The sequence below is a fragment of the Jaculus jaculus genome, chromosome 10 (genome assembly GCF_020740685.1).
Source record: "Jaculus jaculus isolate mJacJac1 chromosome 10, mJacJac1.mat.Y.cur, whole genome shotgun sequence".
NCBI lineage: Eukaryota > Metazoa > Chordata > Mammalia > Rodentia > Dipodidae > Jaculus > Jaculus jaculus.
In genome coordinates this window covers 110,401,115-110,422,355 of record NC_059111.1, presented here as the reverse complement: position 1 = coordinate 110,422,355, position 21,241 = coordinate 110,401,115, and the positions used below count along the sequence as shown (strand labels likewise).

The 21,241-nt window shown below is 43.3% G+C and overlaps 1 pseudogene; it reads right to left on the bottom strand.

Annotated features, from left to right (window-relative positions):
* Nucleotides 1-19,852: 19,852 nt before the first annotated feature.
* Nucleotides 19,853-20,871, bottom strand: LOC101612337 (annotated as a pseudogene).
* Between the last annotated feature and the right edge of the window lie 370 nt (nt 20,872-21,241).

The following is a 21,241-nucleotide window of genomic DNA, read 5'->3' as shown; positions in this document are numbered from 1 at the left end:
ATCATACTTGAAGTCACCTGTTTTAGGTTTTCAGTATCAGGGATATATTCCCTCCCATGGAGCAGGCCTCCAGTCAAATTAGAGGGCAGTTGGTTTCTCCCATATCAGATGTGCCACTTTTGCACCCATTGGCTCATTTGGCCTGGCTGGCCAAATATAAGGCTTGCAGTGTCCACTGTTAGGTATCTTCACTGGTGATTTATCTCTCTCCCATTGAACTGCCTGCAGCATGGCTTTTTCCACCTTTCTGTCAGCTGGTCTACATGGAGGAGGCTTTCAGCTCAGTTCCAGCAGTGTTTCTCAGTGATCTTGCAGAAGGAACATTTTTAAATTTCCCTGGAATGAATCCAAGGGAACATACAAATTTGAGATTGAAGATGCTAATGTAGGAAAATAAAGGAGTCCAAAAAGCAAACCCTCATTGTGCACACAGGGAGATAAAGTCTTCTGGTGAGCTGCATACCTGGAAGGCATGGACAAATGATTCGGAGCCCTGAGCCCATCTCATGAGTGGGGTGGCTGAGTTCAGATGAGCAGGGCTGGCTGGTCATTGTCCTCTCAGAGAGCAGGCCAACCAGATGGAGTGGTGGTGGGCATTGGAGGGGAACAAGCTTAAAACACACAGTGCAGTGAAAGAATGCAAGCTCTTACTGGTGGTTGTGTAGCAGCCCATTCCTAACTGGCAAGTAGCACATTTTCCCCATGCATGGGTAGTTGGATCTCTGAGTTCCATAGGTCCTTCTGTCCTCCATGGTGATGGCATCTGGGTGTGGGGCATGGGATTGGATGGCAAGCACCTGCCAAGGCAGTTCCAGTGCAAACTCCACAACTTATATAGCTGGGGTACAGCGGGGTAGCTGAGCATGGCTTATGCTGTGGATTAGCTCCTGATTTCCACAGGCACAAAACTATTGTGATTTCAGGGCAGAAGGTCAGGTGGGCAGGCACAGGGCAAGAGATTGGCAGTGTGGTTCCAATGCAGCCTCCACAACCTGCACAGCTGGGGCACAGTGGGGGCATAGCTCCTGAGCTCCACAGAGGTGGCACTGCTGAAAATGCAAGAAGAAAGGGACTTTTGATCTCCAATAGGGTCCAATGGGCAGACGCAGGGAGTGGGAGTGGCTGTTGCATGCCTGCCAGGATGGTACCAAGGCAACCTTCACAGCCTGTGCCGATGAAACACAGTGGAGAAGTTGGAGCAAGCACTTATGCTGAGGAGTAGCTGCTGAGCTCCATGGGCATGGCACTTCTATGATCTCTGGCTGAAGATACTTTTGACCTACCTATGCACTTTTGTACCTGCCACAAGCTGAGAGCTGCTGGCGTGCTTGCACCACCACCAGAACCTCCACACCTGTGGATACAATGCCAGCACTTCCCAATCTTGTTCAAACGTTTCATCTAGGCGGAAGGTATAAGAATGTAATAAATTGTGTGTAAGTTAAACATACAGCGCTCACTAAAGATCCTGCAAGAGCTACTATTTGCTTCCTTCTTAACAAAACAAGATGTCTACCCCCAAATGGGTAAACCTCAATGCAAAAGCAAACAAACAAATAAAGCCGGACAATTTGAGTGATCTCCACCAAGAAGTCCTAGCCCCACATTGGAAGTTTCCAATAAAAACATAGAGGATAAACCAGGAATAGAATCCCCCAAAAGATAGCTCAATAATCCTGTTAAATAAACTTAATGAGACAATAACTAGATGAATAGCTGAACTGGAAGAAAATCATCAAAAAAAAAAAACCCCACAACAATTTCATAAACAAAATGCAACAGAATCATCTGTTACAACAAATAAGTTTCATTACTTGGCTTAATGTAATTGAAGAAAACCAGAGATCGTAAAAGAGAGCAAGAAAATCAAACATCAACATGAAATTAGAACTCAATAAAGGGATGGATATGTTGTAGAAAAATGCAACAGAAAAAATCAAGTAGAGGGCTAGAGAGATTGCTTAGTGGTTAAGGCATTTGCACAAGGGGGCACATATGTCTGGAGTTTGTTTGCAGTGGCTAGAGACCCTGGTGTACCCATTCTCTCTCTCTGCCTCTTTCCCTCTCTTGCTCTCCCAAATAATTAAATAAATTAATTTAAAAAATCAAATAGAAGCTGGACATGGTGGCACACACCTTTATTCCCAGCACTTAGAAGGCACAGGTAGGAGGATCACTGTAAGTTCAAGGCCACCCTGAGACTACATAGTGAATTCCAGGTCAGACTGGGCCTGAGTGAGACCCTACCTCAAAAAACAAAAACCAAATAGAGCTTTTAAAAGTCTCTCTAGAAACCCTCACTAACAGAGTAGACAGAGGAAGGTAATAATCTCAGAACTCAAAGAAAAGACAGAAAAAGTTGATTTGGAGTCTAATTTGATAAGCTCAAGAAAGCATGCAAACAGAATATAAGGAAATTATGGGATACTCTAAAGTGACCAAACATCTGGATTATTAGTATACCAGAAGAAAAAATACAGACTAAAGGCATAGGGAACACATTCAACAAAATTATTAAAGAAAATGGCCCCCAGCCCTCACAACAGAGAGACCCACTGGGCATGGAGGCACACATGTTTAGTCCCAGCACTTGGGAGGTAGAGGTAAGAGGATTGCTATGAGTTTGAAGCCACCTTGAGACTACATAGTGAATTTCAGGTCAGCCCAAGCTAGAGTGAGACTCTACCTCAAAACAACAACAAGCAAACAAACAAACAAAAGGGAGACCCATCCAGATATAAGAAACACACAGAACACCAGACAGTATCAAAGAAGAAACTCTTTGTGTCATATCATAGTTAAAATTAAATAACAAAAATAAAGACAGAGAGAAACAACTCATTGCATACTAAGGTAATCTCATCAGAATTTTTATGTGTGTGTGTGTGTGTGTGTGTGTGTGTGTGTGTGTGTGTATTTTGGATTTTCAAGGTAGGGTCTCACTCTAGCTTGGGCTGACCTGGAATTCACTATGGAGTTTCAAGCTGGTCTCAAACTCACAGCAATCCTCTTACCTCTGCCTTCCAAGTGCTGGGATTAAAGGAGTGCACCACCACGCCCGGAAGATTACCATACATATGTATTTTTTTTAATATATTTTATTTCTATTTATTTATCTGAGAGAGGGAGAAATAGGCAGGGAGAGAGAGAGAGAAAGAACGGGCATGCCAAGGCCTCCAGCCACTGCAAACGAACTCCAGATGTATGCACCCTCTTTTGCATCTGGCTTATGTGGGTCCTGGGGAACTTAACCTGGGTCCTTTGGCTTTGCGGGCAAGTGCCTTAACTACTAAGCCATTTCTTCAGCCCAGAATTACCATATACTTTTCAATGGAAACCCTAAAAGCCAGAAGGGCTTGGAATGAAGTACTTCAAAGTTTAAAAAAATCTATGGCTTCCAACCCTAACTACTGTACTCAGAGAAAATATCTCTCATCATAGGAGACACACCAATCCATGCTAGGGAGGTATTTAAGCAAAACCACAGCAAAATACATTCTTTATCCAAAAAGTGAAGGTGCATAGATTTTTATCAGCCACAGCGGAGAAGCAGGAGAGACTAAGATCTATCAGAAAGGAGGAAACCGGTCAGAATCCCACTGCGCTTTCTGACCCAGACCTAATCTATGTGGATCTGTTCACCTGCTTGGCGCCCAGAACCCAGCTTCAGGAGCAGAGAGACCAAACAAGGGGATTTCCCCACCTCATCAGTCTCCTCACAGAGTCAAGAAACCTGAAGGTAAGACAGCAGAGACTAGCTGAGGAGTTGCTGAAGGGAACACAGGTGGCGATCTCCTACCTCCGTCTCCCCAGTGCTGGGATTAAAGGTGTGCGCCACCACACCTGGCTCTTTTCTTGGTGTGTGACATGGTTTCTCACTGAATCCAGAGTGCACTGATTTGGCTAGACAAGCTAGCCAGCAAGCCCCAGGGATCCTCTGACTCTACCTCTCTGGTGCTGGGATTATAGGTACGTACCACTCTTAGCATTTTACATAGGTTCTGGGAATATGAATTCAGAATTTTACTCATGAGTCATCCATCTCCTAGGTCCAATATTAAATATTTTCTGTACCTTCTATAAGCCAGGCTCTTCACAGGAGCATCAGTAAGTGAGGCAGTTCTAGTCTCAAGAGGCCATAGTTTGGATGAAGCGATCTGGGTTCCTAGACATTCTTAGGTGTGTTCTTCAGGTGTCCAGCCTGGAACAAGCTCCCAGGTGTCTCTCTTTTTCACAATAGGTTCCACGTGTCTTTTTGGTCTCTGGCATGTTTCTTCTCTCTCTGTGTGACCAATTCCTATGGGCTTCTAACATGTTCACCTCCCACAAAAGATAGGACCCAAGTATTGACATTCTGAATTTATATTTACCAGCTCATTTTGGCACACTTTTCACTTGTTGGCTTTCTGGGCTTTAACTAGAAACCTGTCTAATATTGATTAGGGCAAAGAATTTCAAAGTAGTCTGAGTCAAAAAATGTCCCTGGGTGAAGATTTGGCTATAACTGGATTAAGAAGAATATAATCAAATGAAGCACTTGGTTGTCTCAGGGGAAGGGTGAGGTTCCTTAGCAGTTAAAGCCCAGAGGAAGAATGTGTCTTCATAATACTTTGCAATGTCCACAAAAAGTCCATCAACCTTGTCCCTATTTCTCAACTCCAATATGTCCTTTGAGAGGATTGGTAGCCAGTGGCCCTAGCTGTCAGGTATGAGAGGGCTCCTGGCTTAGTGTCTTCATCCAGGTTCCCAGTCACTGTCGTTGCCTCCTTCCTATCAGAGGGTGAGCTGTGTGAGGGAGCATGCTGTTTGCTGTCAGTTAAGACACGAGTGTACTTAATGTAGATCAGTCTCTGTGGGGTTTTGATTTAGGACCTCATGAGGAGGAAAAATCCAGTTAATGCTATGAAGTACAGATTCCAATAAGAAACCCTCAGTTTGGAAGCTGCCATCCCACATGATCCCAGGCACCTGTCCTCTGGACTCTACTAGAGGCATGCTGTGGGTCAGGAACATACCCTCCACAAGGGACCTGGCTCAGATAGCCGCACCTCTGCCTAAGCTCCAGGTTTCATAATGCTCACCTCAGCACTCACCACGATTCCTTGGCTCCTGCTTGCAGCATCAGTGGCAGCTGGGGCATCTATAGTGCTGCAGACATCCTTCTTCCTTAGGGGTCCATTAATGTCTCACCAAGACTTGCTGTTCCTTCTTCTAAAGCCCTCAAGACCCCACTGTACAGACAAAATACAGTATTTCCTTGGCCACCAGAAGGTAGTTGTTTATCCATATTTTTTTTTAAAATTTTTATTTATTTATTTATTTGATAGTGACAGACACAGAGAGAAAGACAGGTAGAGGTAGAGAGAGAATGGGCGCGCCAGGGCTTCCAGCCTCTGCAAACGAACTCCAGACGCGTGCGCCCCCTTGTGCATCTGGCTAACGTGGGACCTGGGGAACCGAGCCTCGAACCGGGGTCCTTAGGCTTCACAGGCAAGCGCTTAACCGCTACGCCATCTCTCCAGCCCAATCCCTATTTTTTATTAAGTTCTTGTGAAGTATTTATGTCTTAAATCTTGGTTTTCTGTTAATAGCTGACAAAACAAATTTCCTAGGTATCTTAAGACATGGACAGGATTTCTTGCTTGCTAGCCTGAAATCTTTTCAAAACATGCATATGGTAAGAGAATTGTTCTTTGACCTAGAATCTCAACACAATTAAGCTAGCTGACATTTTGATGGCCAGTCAAGCATGAGATGTCTCCATCTGACGATGGTCCTGTCCTGTCTCATAGCTTGCAGTATTTATGTGTTCTTTTCTCTTCATCTTTCACAGTGCCATGTACCATGAAGGTCTGGAGGCCTTGAGTTGAGTTGCGTCTTTTTAAATTTTTATTTTTTTAAAAACTTTTTTTTTAGAGCCGGGCGTGGTGATGCACGCCTTTAATCCCAGCACTTGGGAGGCAGAGGTAGGTAGATTGCCCTGAGTTCGAGGCCACCTTGAGATTACATAGTGAATTCCAGGTCAGCCTGGGTTAGAGTGAGACCCTACCTTGAAAACCTCCCCCCCCAAAAAAACTTTTTTGTTGTTTATTTTTATTTATTTATTTGAAACTGACAGACAGAGAAAGAGGCAGATAGACTGAGAGAGAGAGAGAGAGATTGGGCACACCAGGGCCTCCAGCCACTGCAAATGAACTCCAGATGTGTGCGCCTCCTTGTGCATCTGGCTGATATGGGTCCTGGGGAATTGAGCCTTGAACCAGGGTCATTAGGCTTCACAGGCAAATGCTTAACCACTAAGCCATCTCTCCAGCCCTTAAATTTTTTTTTTTTTAAAAAAGGATTTTCAGGTAGAGTTTCACTCTAGCTCAGGCAGACCCGGAATTCACTATATAGTCTCAGGGTGGCCTTGAACTCATGGTGTCTTTGAGGAGTAATCTGTCTTCACATATGGCTGGAGGAAAAGAAGGGGCCAGTATCCCAAGAGCTCAGATGTTTAGAACCACACAACCTATTTGGGAGGCCTGAGAGGCCTCGGGAGCCAGGCTGGAAGCCCATTCTGCTGCCTATGCAACCATAGCTTCGTCCCCTAACCTCTAGGCTATGGTGGGAATTCTGAGGTCACACTTGTAGTGGAATTTCTAAGAAGAACTGGTCTTTCTGGAATCATGACAGAATACCAACACCTGGCAAATTCCTCCCACCCATTCCTCCAGCTGGGTGTATTACTATATATCAAATTTTCCACTGTTCAGATAACGATAGAGGGAGACTTATTGCTGCAGATAGCCTCTTATCTTCCATTTTGATGGTATTTTAGGGACCTCCTTTCTCTGCCTGGAAATCTCAGTAGTCACATTTTCAAATGGACTCTGGGGGGGGGGCGGCGATGAGGTGGAAAACAACTCCTGGGAGAATTTCATGCTGGTGTTAAATGTTGCATCTTAATTTTTATTAGCTCTGTTTCACATTTTGATGGTAGTATTTTTTTTTCTTTAATGTGATCCATTCCTTTGTATTCTAAAGATTTGTTGATCACTTGCTCTGGATCAACCCTGTGACAGACACTCACATGGAAAGAAGACAAAATTATGAATGTGTGCATGGGTGAAGAATAGAACTCAACTCTGCTAGCTACATTGTGATCTATGGCTTTGGCTTTTTAGAATAGGTCACAGAAAGACTCTTGTGCAACACAGCCCAAGTGCCTAGGTGTTAGGAGATTGGGGGGGGGGGCCAACAAACTTCCTCTGATGCTGAAAGGAAGGCAACATTCTGATGGATATCTCCAGAGCCACAGAGCTGTATCCGTCAGGAGTGGGTTTTTTCTACTCATCTTTTCCCCTGCCATAGGCTGAGGATGTGGCGTTTCCAGAATCTGTCACCTGCTTATCATGTAGATGAAAGCATAGCCTAGGAAGATCTGTCTTTGGGAAAACTCCCTTCTGGTCTTTTATATGTAATAAGACTGAACTCAGAATCAATATAGCAGGGAACCACTAAGACACGTTTATCTCTCTTTGAAGGATTTCCAGGTAACTTGGTAGAAAGGGTAGGAGCACGCTAATAGCTCATACAGTTCCCTGGTTCTGCACACACTTCTCAGTGATAATTACCCTATAATTCATGAAAAGTAGAAGCCCATTAAAGCTTTTCAAATTAGCTTTCCATGTAAAGAAGCAAGATGAACTTCAGCACCCCTGTGGGTCTGGGCTCTTCTTGGGTTGGAAGTGAGTCCAGAAGCCTGGTTCTGCTACTCAATAGATGTGGGCTATAAGAGATTTCCTGAAACACTGGGCTACTGACTGGTAGGTAGAGCTGGGTGTATATGCTGAGGTCTGTTCTGAGAGGCCAGGGTGACTGCCTTTGGGTACCCCAGTGAGTTTCAACCATTCTTCAAACATAGCTCCCTTCTTGGCACAGACTTCCTGGAATGCTCCTGAAAGGACTGTATATCTTATCATAGCCAAACAAGATATGTTTCCATTCTTTCCACACCACCTGCTTCACTTCTGAAAATATTATGTTTCTGTTTGGGAACAGATATATTTTTGGCATGAGGAAAGTGAGAACTTTGACGATATGTTCTGGGAGTTGACCTGTCCAGTGATGGCTAGCGTGCCCCCCCGCCCCCGGTTGCTGCTTTAGACCATCTGCTAGACAGAAAACTCTTCAGTGGGCAGCTGTTTACTCTGTACATCCTGCAGACACTTGCCTCCTCATTCTATCAGTGTCTTCTTTCCGACTTCAAAGTGGATGTTGTCAGAACTGCCTTGCACTGGGCACAAGCCTTCCTGTGGGATGATTGCCCAGGGACTGGCAGCTTTCTCAGGCTTAGTCCTGTGTATGTGTGAGTGCTCAGGGCCCCTTGTTCTTTCTGCTCACTTCTAGGTATCTTTATCTTCCTGGGTGACCATGGCCATGCCTCAGTCTTGGAGCTTCTTTTCCCAACGTTGGAGGAATGGTTCTTGCTTCCTCTGGACCTTGGTTCTCATAAGCTAAAAACAATGACATTTAAATATTCTTAAGGGATAAGAAAATGATTTGCATTTAAAATTTGAAATAGTGAAGGACTGAGTTGGTAAGTAGAATCAATAAAAACATACTTCCAGAAAACAGAGAAGAGATGGGTAAGACAAAACTGAAGAGAGAGGGCATGTGAGAGAGAGCAGTATGAGGGGAGAGATGAAGAGGGTATGCTGTCTCATTCCTGTAATCCGAATACTCAAAAGGCCTACATAGGAGGATTCACGCTAGTTCAAGGCCAGCCTGGGCTGATAGTGAGTTCTAGGCTAGCCAAGACTACAAAGTGAGATCATGTCTCAGTCATGAAAGGAAGAAAGAAAGAAAGGAAGAAAGAAAGAAAGAAAGAAAGAAAGAAAGAAAGAAAGAAAGAAAGAAAGAAAGAAAGAAAGGAAGGAAGGAGGAGCCGAACGTGGTGGTACATACCTTTAATCTCTGCACTTAGGAGTCTGAGATAGGAGGATTGCTGTGAGTTTGAAGCCAGCCTGAGATTACATAGTGAATTTCTGGTCAGTCTGGGCTAGAGAGAGATCCTACCTCAAAAATATAAACAAAAAAATTAATACCTTAGAATAATACTAACCAAGGATGTGAAAGACCTATATAATGAAAATACTCAAGAAAGAAATAGAGGAGGACTTGAGAAGATGGAAAGACCTCCCATGTTCCTGGATAGGTAGAATTAACATTGTGAAAATGGCAGTTCTACCAAGAGCAATATATAGATTTAACACAATACCAATAAAAATACCAGCATCAATATCCCCAGCAAAAGGAACACCTCTGGAGGCATCACCATACCAGATCTAAAGCTATATTACAGAGCCATAGTAATAAAAACAATATGGTATTGGCATAAAAACAGATTATAGACCAATAGAATGGAATCAAGGACCCAGATTTTGGCTACTTGGTATTTGACAAACACCATAACAATGTAGCCTGGAAAAAGACAGCATCTTCAACAAATGGTGCTGGACAAACTGGAAAAGCATATGTGGGAAAATGAAACTCGATCCATACATCTCACAGTTTACAAAAATCAAGTTCAAATGGATCAAAGACCTCAATATAAGACCATAAGCTCGACTAGTACTGGAAGAAAAAAAACAGGAGACCCTTTCTGTCATAGGAATGGGAAAAGACTTCCTAAACAAAACCTCAGTAGCTCAGGAACTTAAAGAACTTCTCAACCGTCGGGATCTCATGAAGCTGAAAAGTTTCTTCACAAACATACAATAAGCAGAGCAAATAGATTACCCACTGAATGTGAGAAAGTTTTTACTGGTTATACAACTGACAGAGGCCTAATATCTAGAATCTACAAAGAACTCAGAAACCTAAACAATAAAAAGTCAAACAACCTACTCACTAAATGGGGCAAAGAACTGGACAGGGAGTTCTCAGAGGAAGAAATGCAAATGGCAAACACACACTTAAGAAAATTCTAATCGTCCCTAATCATCAGGGAAATGCAAATTAAAACAACCATGAGATTCCACCTTACCCAACTAAGGATAGCAAACATTAAAAAAAAAAATCAAATGAAAACAAATGCTGGTGAGGTTGTGGAGAAATAGCAAACCTCATTCACTGTTGGTGGGAATGTAGAATGGTACAACCACTATGGAAAGCAATATGGAGACTCCTAAAAAGGTTGACTACAGAATTATCAACAGACCCAATTATTCCCTTACTGGGAATTACCCTAATAGCTCCATGCCTCAGTTCAGAGAGATTTGCTTAACCATGTTTATAGCTGCTCAATTCATAATATCTAAGAGCTGGAATCAACCCAGATGTCCATCATTAGATGAATGGATAACTAAGATTTGGTTTATCTACATGATAGAATTTTACATAGCAGTAAGGAAAAGTGACACAATGAAATTTGAAGAAACATGGTTGAACCTGGAACAGATCATTCTCAGAGAACTCAGCCAATCACAGAAAGATAATCATCACATGATCTCACTCATCTGTGACTGCTAACCTGAATCTGCCCGAGATGTTGACGTACCTAATAAGCATCTTGAGAATCAGACAATAGGGAAGGAGGGGCGGGCAAGGGTAGGGGTGGGGGGACACAAAACTGGGCCCAAATAGCAATTATACCATAAAATTCTATATCCTAAAAGACAGACTAAGTGATTGAACCTTCATCAGGTCCTTAGAGGGAACACCTGAACCACAGGGCCCTAGAGAGGGTATGATGAAGACTAACCTTAATCTCCTGGTTTTTTTTTTCTCTCCATCTTCTCTCTGTTTTATATTACCTATATTTTTCTTCATTCTTTTCCTTGGCACTTGCCTGTAATTCCTAGTACCAGCATGTGGTTAACATCTATAATGAACTATTGATCAGAGAGACCAACAAGGTTTCCCAAAAGAAGACAGATGTTTGTCAGAGTACTTGATGACTCACCAAAGGCTAGTGGTAAGACCCTACTGCCAAAGACACCATATGCTGTTGGTATGGAACATGGAGTGACTTGGCTGGAATCTGGAAGAGAGTTAGTTCCCAGAAAGTTAGATCATCTAGTGCCAGAAGGTGCTACATGAATGAATGGGGGAAAAAGACCAACATCTGTTCAAGCCATTCATGGTCGAAGCTACTCAGCGGCAAACAACCTGATGTGATGCTCACACAAGTGCAATTGTGGCGCACAGCCATGGTGGGAAACCAACTGCTCTTGGTTTGGCTAACTGATCTGCTCAGTGGAATGGAACCCATAGCTAGAGCTGGGAAACTAGTCAGAACCATATCCGAAAAAATGAGCCCACTCTTCACTATCAGGCTCCTACCAATCAGAGCTACAGGGGAGCCTACACCTATTAAACCCTCTCTAGAATAATAATGGTTATCCCACTTATCTGGTACTGACTTCACTCTCCATTAGATAATTTGCTTCTCTTTTTCAGATCCTGAGGACAGAATCAGCCCATTGTACCTCACCAGGCCCCCAGTTGAAACCAAGAATAATTGGGGAAATGAGCAAGAGTTCTGCTTTCTTGGTGAACCTGGTGCCAGCACAGGGTGAAGGAGACACACAGAGAACACTTAACTCCTGCCAAACCAGATGCTAGAGACACAGAGGCTCCCAAGACCTCAGCACTGAAGTAGACCTAAAACAAACCCAACATGGCTTAGGGAAATTCATGGAAGAGGGGGTGAAAATATTGTTAGAGCCACATGTTGGAACATTATGCACAGAGACATTGCCTCTTACCCATAACTGATGGCTAACCCCACATTGCACAACCCACATTCCCCAACAAGGAGGATCCCTGTGGGGGTGGGGGAGACAGGGAGGAGGCTAACAATGGTACCAACATGACTGTATACACGCTGTATACATAACTAATAAAAAATACCAGCATCATTCTTCACAGAGATGGAAAAATGATCAAAATTGATATGGAATAGCAGAAGGCCTCAGATATCCAAACATATCCTCAGCAAAAAACCCACCTCTTGTGGTATCACAATACCTGATCTAAAGTGACAAAAATAGCATTATACTGGAATAAAAACAGAAACATGGACCAATGGAACAGAATTGAAGACCCAGACCTTAGGGCCAGTAACTACAGCTGCTTGATCTCTGACAAAGGTGCCAATAATGCAGACTGGAGGAAAGACAGCATCTTCAACAAATTGTGCTGGAAAAATTGGATGACCATATGTAGAAAAATGAAATTAGATGCACTTACTTCACCATACACAAAAAAGTCAAGTCCAAATGGATTAAAGACCTCAATATAAGACCTGAAAATCTTCAACTACTGGAAGAAAAGATAGGAGGCACTCTCTACAACATAGGACTGGAAAAAGACTTCCTGAACAAAACCCCAGTAGCTGAGGAAATGAAACAAGCACTCAACCAATTAGATCTCATGAAGCTAAAAAGCTTTTGCACAGACAAATATACCATAAGCAGAGCCAATAAATTACCCACTGAATGGGAGAAAATCTTTTCCAGCTATAGCACTGACAGAAACCTAATATCTAGAATCTACAAAGAACTCAGAAAACTAAACAATAAGAAAAACACCAAACAACCCACTTCAAAAGTGGGGCAGAGAACTAAATAGTGAGTTCTCAGAGGAAGAATTACAAATGGCTAACACAAACTTAAAATGTTCAACATCCCTAACCATTAAGGAAATGAAAATTAAAACAACTATGAGATTCCACCTTACCTCAGTAAGGATAGCAAACACTAAAAAATCAAATGAAAACAAATGTTGGTGAGGCTGTGGAGAAATAGGAACCCTCATTCACTGTTGGTGGGAATGTATGCTTGTACAAGCACTGTGAAAATGAATATGGAGACTTCTGAAAGGGATGAATATAGAGTTACCAACAGACTCTGTTATTCCCTTACTGGGCACTTACCCTAAAAGCTCAGCATCTCAGTTCAGAGATATTTGCCTCCCCTGCAATAATGCATGACCCACAATCCCCACGGGGTTGACCTGCATCCCCAGTGAGGAAGGCCTATTCAGAAAAGGGAAGGAGGAGGAGGAAAAGGATGATACCAACATGTGTTGTTTACATACAAAATATGTCCATATCTAATAAAAAAGAAAGAAAAGAAAAGCAATGAGGAGAATGTATGTTCATCAGGAGTTTTTGGTAGCTTTCATTATCTGGTTCTTTCTGAGTGACTTCTTGGTTTAGTCCTTGCCAGTTCTGTGAGGTGGCTGTCACATTCACTGCATAAGTAACTGAGAAAGAAAACCAAATTCATAATTAGTGTCATTCATGAAATGACATTCCTTTTTTTTTTTTTTTTTGGTTTTTCGAGGTAGGGTCTCACTCTGGTCCAGGCTGACCTGGAATTCACTATGTAGTCTCAGGGTGGCCTTGAACTCATGGCAATCCTTCTGCCTCTGCCTCCTGAGTGCTGTGATTAAAGGCATGCGCCGCCATGCCCAGCGAAATGACATTCTTAGCTAACACTCAATTTCGCCTGGAAGGTAAGGGGATCCATCAAGATTAAGCCTCTGGGAGTTTATGAGAATTTCTCTATTATGGGCTGGAATTGGCAGGGCCACCCACCCCCTCCAGCCAGAACTTACGGATCCACCTCACTGATGGGCTCTGTTCCCAACTTAGTTTGAAAAGCAGTTCCTTCTACTGGGGATATCCAGTCATTGATGCCCATCTGCCTCGGTGTGATCAGAATGTTCCATGGTTCTTGATGTCTCCTTGGCTTTTCTGGCTGCTCTTAGCCATCTCTGGCTTTCTTGAGTCTCTTGAGAAGACAGGTGGGTCAGGGATGGCAGGAAAGAGCAGTCATTGATTAACCTCTAACAGGTAGCCCATGGGGGAAAGTGGAAAGAAGAATGTAAATTTATGGCAGCCATAAAGATTTGGACTGTGGACATGTTTTCTGCAGTAAGTGGCCACCCCCACTACCCTTGACAGTCAGCTAGATGCTTGTTTGGGGAAGGGGCGGTAGCTCTGTCTGCATGCCCAGGAGCAGAGAGGGCTTCTCAGAGTGCTGATACTAGGGGACCCATCCTGAGGCTGCCTCCCTGGTAATATCCCCAGCCCCAAGAATCTATTCGCCATGTTAATAATGAATCTTTCTTGGTTCCTGGGGTCATGTGTATGCTGACAATTGGAATAGGACCCAAAGCAGCTGGGATGGGGGAGGAAGAGAGAGGCTGATAAGTCATAATGCCAATGTGGGAGTGACTAGGTCAGGAGAAAACCTCACATCCAACCCATGTGGAATTTCTAAGGCAGAGTTGAGATGGATATTGCAGGTGTGGCTAGGGACCAGAACTTGGCAGGATGGGTCATCTCAGGAGCCAATGCACTAAGCAGAAACATGCGGATGTACAAAGAATTGTGCATATCAATAACTTCTTGATTTTTGTTATAGAACTGTGTTACTTTTTCTTTCTTGTATTCCCTAAAAAATCTTCTAGTACCCTTAAAAGGAGGAATGAATTGTCTTAGTTCATGATTTCAGGGGTTCAGTCTGTGGTTTCTTGGCCCCATGCATAGGGAAAGAAGATCATGGTAGCAGGAAGGAAGTAGAAGAGCTTCTCACCTTACGATGGCTCGGAAACGCAAGTACAGTAAAGGACCAAACAAGTTATAGTTCCAGGGACACACTACCAGTAATTCAATTCCTCTAACTAGGTGTGGGCCCCACCTTTCACCCCTCCCCCAAACTCCATCATGTTATGAATCCATCCATGGTAACCATCGACTAGATCTGGGCCCCCGGGATCTAGTTGTCTTGGAAATGCACACTCAGACACCCAGGGATGTGATTTACTACTGTCCCAGTGTTTTTCAATCAATTTGTTTTAACCATCACAAGAAATTTACAAGCATGGGTTAATATTCATTCCATATGCTGCTAACTAACTGGCATTTTTATTTCGTTTTATTTTTAAAAAATATTTTATTACTGGGCTGGAGAGATTGCTCAGTGGTTAAGATGCTTGCCTGTCAAACCTAAGGATCCAGGTTCGATTCCCCAGTACCCACATAAACCAGATGCACAAGGTGGCACATGCATCTGGAGTTCTTTTGCAGTTGCTGGAGGCTGAGATATACCAATTCTCTCTCTCTGTGTCTATCAAATAAATAAAATATTTCACTTACTCATTTATTTATTTGAGAGGGAGGGAGAAGAGACAGAGACAATGAATAGGCTCTCTGGGGCCTCTGGCCATTGCAAATGAACTCCAGACGCATGAGCCACCTTGTGTATCTGGCTTTACATGGGTACTGAGGAATCAAACCTGGGTTCTTTGGCTTTGCCAGAAAGCACCCTGACTACTAAGTGATCTCTCCAGCCCTAGCTTGAATTTTTTTATTTGTTTGTTGTGGAATTTGTTTTTAGAGATAGGGTGTCATGTAGCCTAGGCTGGCTTCTAACTCATTATATATTATGCAGGTTTTACCAAACATTTCAATAATGAGGAAGCCTAATCTGCATGCAACTTTTCCCCCTGGTGTTGTCAACAATGAAATGTTCACTTTTTAATATTGTGGCAGCATCTCGGCATTGACAAAACAGAGCTGTTGGAGCTGAGTCCTGCATGGTTGTTCTGAAACAGAATGCTTTGCCATGGACTGGGGAGGCAGTTCAGCATGCAAAGTGCTTGCTGTGTAAAAATGATGGCTGGATTTTATCCCCAGCATCCATGTAAAAAATCTGGGCATGGGCTGGAGAGATGGCTTAGCGGTTAAGCGCTTGCCTGTGAAGCCTAAGGACCCCGGTTCGAGGCTCTGTTCCCCAGGTCCCACGTTAGCCAGATGCACAAGGGGGCGCACGCATCTGGAGTTCGTTTGCAGAGGCTGGAAGCCCTGGCGTGCCCATTCTCTCTCTCTCCCTCTATCGGTCTTTCTCTCTGTGTCTGTCGCTCTCAAATAAATAAATTAATAAAAATTAAAAAAAAATCTGGGCATGGCTGCACACGCCAGTAACCCTAGTCATGAGAGGGTCAGATAGGAGAATCACTGGAGATGTCCGGTCAGCTAGTCAGACAGAAAAATGGTTGCTCTAGGTTCAGTGAGAGACTCCATCTCAAGAGAGCAAAACAGAGGAGTGGTAGTGGAGGACACTTGATATTCTACTCTGGTTTCTGCACATGTGTGCATGGGGCATGAATATCCGCACACACATGTGCATGCACTACCCTCCTCCACCAAAAACACACACTGGGGAGGCAAAGGCAGGAGGATCCATAGGAATGCTGACTAGTTTGTCTAGCTGATTTAGTGAGGTCTAGGTTCAGTGCAAGGTCCTGTCTCAAGAAAAACGAGATTGAGAGTGACTGAAGAAGACACCAACATCAGTCTCTGGCCTCCACACACAGGTGCACACAGTTACCTGTGTGCTCATACATATATATGCACACATGCCATATATAAGAATATGCTCACACCACATATTAAAAAAAGAGAAATGTCTTGCTCTGCATGCTGGAGAGAGCTGTCATGTCTGGGAATGGAGCAGAATGGTAGCCTGCATCTTTCTTCCACTTGCCCCAAAGGACTCTTCAGCTTCTCATTTGATACCAGGATCACTTTCCCAATGACACCTTCTCAGGACTCACTATCACGTGCCTGAGCAGATCTGGCTTTTCAGCTGGAAGAGATGGAGGTAAATGTAACTTCACACCCTTACCCAGAGAGTTGTAATGATAGCACTTTTCCTGCTTTGCTGGGAAGATGGGAATCTGTGGGGTCATACCTATTCTTTCAGTAGTCTTGGAAATCAAGCAAGCTCAGGTAATGTCAAACCACTGTGATTAGAGGAATGTACATATTTGGGATTTATTGTTTCAATAGTCTGATAGTCCAATGGAAGGTACAAGTGTCTCTCTTTACAATATCTCTTTTCCAGTGGAGTGGTGTTTACAATTCCCCTCTCTTTGTTTTTAGACATTAATCTTTAAAAAGTATATTGTATTTACTTACAGTGAGAGGGAGAGAGAGAGAAAAAAAGACAGAGGGAGAGAGAATGGGTAGACAAGGGTCTCTTGCCATTGTAACTGAACTCCAGATGCATGTACCACTTTGTACATCTGGCTATATGTGGGTACTAGGGAATCAAACCTGGCTGGAAGACCTTTCACATAAGGACCTTTAACCACTGAGCCATCTCCTCAGTCCTTAGATATTAATCTTGATGGATTTTGGGTGATATGTTGGACTTGGTGTTAAAATTCTTTAAGTATGTCTGTATCTGAAAGAAATATCACAAGTAGATGTGAACTGATGTTCTGGAAAAAAAAAACATACCTGTGTTCAAGGTTTGACAAGGCTGATTGGCTGATTAGAACTTCTTCATTATACAGACTTGGAAATTAGCCCCAAATTACTTTGGATTATCTTTAATTATCTTAATAGCTGTGCATTTCCCCACTCTGTCTGATCTAATATCCTTGTGCTGATCAGGTTTTTTGGAATGTGTTAACAGTCCACTAGCTTCCTCTAACCCAAATGCTATGAATGTCATCAGATAGCATCTGAGGCCCACAACAGAGATTTTCCCACTTTACTCTAACCTGTCTATGCTTTCACCAATATATTTGAAAAAGGCCTGTATTTATGGCTTTCTTTTGTTCTGTTCCTATAAAATCTTCAAGAAACCATTTTCATGTTGGAGCACTGCAGCAGTTTCTTTCTCATTGCTGGGAACTGATCAGAAGCCATATATGGAAGGAAAAGGTTTATTTATTTACAGTTTCAAGAGGAAGTCTCATCATGGTAGAGAAAGCATAGCAGGAACACATAGCCAGTATATCGTATCTTGTCACACAGCAGGCAGGAGCTCATCGGAGTGAGCCAGTTCTGAACATCAAGTGTGCTGGGCTAATAAACATCAAGGCCCATCCCCAGCAAGGCTTCACCTTACAAAGACTCTACCAGCTGGAGACTAAGTAGAAGGCATAATCACAAACACCTGAGGGCATGGGGGACATATTTTGTTCAAACTACCTCAAACATGTTATTCAGGGCAACCCAATTCTGCATTCCTGGGTCAAGGTTATTCATATTTATCTCAAGAATAAACTCTTATTTCCTTTGAGGTGAAAAATGTGTTTTGTGTTGACACAGACTATAAGTAGGTGCCATGGTTTGAAGACAATCCATTGCTTCAAAACCCCTCAGCTTTAGTTTTTTTTGGAAAGACTGGCACTAGTGACACCATTTTGTCATTGGTTTTGAGACAAGGTTGCTATGTAGTTCAGGCTGGCTGCAAACTCATGATTCTCCTGTTTCTACTTCTTTTATTTATTTATTTATTTTTTTTAAATTTTTTTATTTATTTATTTATTTGAGAGCGACAGACAGAGAGAGAAAGACAGATAGAGGGAGAGAGAGAATGGGCGCGCCAGGGCTTCCAGCCTCTGCAAACGAACTCCAGATGCGTGCGCCCCCTTGTGCATCTGGCTAACGTGGGACCTGGAGAACCAAGCCTCGAACCAGGGTCCTTAGGCTTCACAGGCAAGCACTTAACCGCTAAGCCATCTCTCCAGCCCCTGTTTCTACTTCTTAAGTGCTAGGACCACAGACATATATCACTGTAATAATTACTTTTTTTTTTTTTTTTTTTGCTGGGTCAAGATACCTGGCAAAAGCAACTTAAGGAAGTGTGCTAGTTACATTGCTCATTGCTGGAACCAAATACCTGACTGGAGGCAAGGAAGGAAATGGTTTTGCTGGGATATATTCCACCATGGCGAGGAAGGCATGGCAGCAGGAGCAGGAGGGCCCTGGTCATAGTGGACTTGTAGTCAGGAAGCAGAGGACCGTCAGGGAATGGGGCCAGGCTATAAAGCCCGCAGCCATGCCCACCTCCACCCACTTCCTCCAGCAAAGCTCCACAACCTTCCAAATGGGGCCACTAACTGAGGACCATTTAGTCAAACACATGAAGCCTTGGGAGAAAGTTTGCATTCAAAAGAAAAGAAGGCAATGCAAGAGCACAGTTCATCATGATGGGGAGAGATGCCAGCAGGAGCTCGACGCAGTTGGTCACACTGTGTCCATGGTGAGGAAGCAGAGGAGGAAGGATGCTGCTCACTTGCTCCTTCCTTTTCATTCGGTGCAGAACCCTAGCCTATAAAATAGTGCAACCCACAGGTAAGTTGGGTCTTTCTACCTCAATTAACAGGATTTAGAGACTCCTTCGCAGACGTGTCCAGTGACTTGTCTCCTAGGTGATTCTAGGTCCAATCAGGTTAACAATAGAGATTAACCATCAATGCCTTCAGGCCTGGTGTGATTTTCTGTTGATTCTGACAACTTTCTCCTTTGTTTCTAGACAATTGTTTTCTGAGGACATTATTGACTAACCAACTTGTGGTTCACTTTTTAATTGTCCCTTGTCACCAGGCTTTTTGGTTGTTAGGCTAAGTAGGGATAGTAGGGAGACAGTGCTGATGTACTCTTTTTACCATTTTTAAACAAGTGAGAGGTCTAGAAGTAAAAACCCTTAGTCCAGACTGTATTCCTACACCCCTTTTTAGAGTCTATTTTTTACACTTCAATAGAACCAGCTTTATTATTTATTTATTTTTAAACAAAAGAAATGGTCTAAAAGCAAACACAGATAGGTACCAAAGGATGGGAATGACCTGGCACTTACGAAAGAGCTGCTGTATCATAAAGTGAACAGCATACTAGGAGAAAAAGTAGTGCTAGCTGCTAGAGTAATCAGGAGATGCAAATGAACTTAAAAGTGGGTGCTCTGCCTAGATTTCAGTATGGATAAAGAAAGAAAGAAACTAAAACACACCAGAGTTGCTTCTAGAGAACTGTGCTGTGGCAACATGAGAATTGGTATCAACTCACAGTCTTCTCATTTTCCCCGTTTTCTGTAATTTTCTTCTTCTTTTCATGTTTTTTTTTTTTTCTTGAAGATGTTATTTCTGTGAAATTGAAGTTCTTTGATGCTTTCACTAATGTCATCAAGTGCCCTGTGAGAAGCAGCCTCCTTAGGTGCGAATTTGTATTCTTCAGGATACCAGCATCTGCACGGTTCTTTAACAGTGCTCACATCAATTATTCTAGAATGGAGATGTTCATGAACTAGGGCGTGTATTTGTCAAGAAACTTCTTACCTGAATGAACTGAATTTCCTGCAAGTGGACAGAGTCTGCTGTCCTACAACGGACAGAAATGTATGCTCAGTGCACTGCAATGTAACTGTACTTTCCTTCATTGCCTTGCTGAGACCAGACTTCCCACGATGCTCCTTACATCAATTTGACATGCTGTCCAGAAACTAATCAGATTTTTTTTTTTTTTGAGGTAAGGTCTCACTGTGGCCCAGGCTGACCTGGAATTCACTAAGTAGTCTCAGGGTGGCCTCGTACCCCACGGCGATCCTCCTACCTCTGCCTCACAACTGCTAGGATTAAAGGCGTGCGCCACCACCCCTGGCTTCATCGGATATTTTTTTATTTTGAGGTAGGGTTTCACTGTAGCTCAGGCAGACCTGGAATTCACTATGAACTCGCAGAGTAGTCTTGAAGTCATGGAGATCCTCCTACTTCTGCCTCCCTAGTGCTGGGATTAAAGGCATGCGCCACCACACCTGGCTCATCTGGCTGTTTTATAATCAGGTTAGGTCCTTCAGCTGAAATGTTAAGATCAGAGTCAGTGATCAGACAGGCCATCTCACTAATCTGGTCCTTCTCACTGCTGTCATCTCCAGGTCCACTCAGACCATCTGCTAAGCCATGCTTTCCCCAGCTGCCATGGATGGGCCACCTTTGCGGACTGCAGACACCTTGTGCCCTGAGTGCCCATGATGCCCACCACATACCCCAACAGCTGGAGCCCAGGGAGCTGCCTAACATCATCCAGTATGAGCCGACAAGGCTCCAGCCTTGAGCCAGAGCGTGCATCTCAGAGTATATTCTTTTTTTTTCAAAAGTTTTTTAAAATTTTTATTTATTTATTTGACATCAACAGACAGAGAGAGAAAGAGGGAGGAAGGGAGGAAGAGAGGGAGAGAGAGAGAGAGAAAGAGAATAGACACGCCAGGGCTTCCAGCCACTGTAAATGAACTCCAGACCGTGCACCCCCTTGTGCATCTGGCTAACGTGGGTCCTGGGGAATCGAGCCTCGAACCAGGGTCCCCAGGCTTCATAGGCAAGCGCTTAACTTCTAAGCCATCTCTCCAGCCCCCCAAATTTTTTATTAACAACTTCCATGATTATAAAAAAT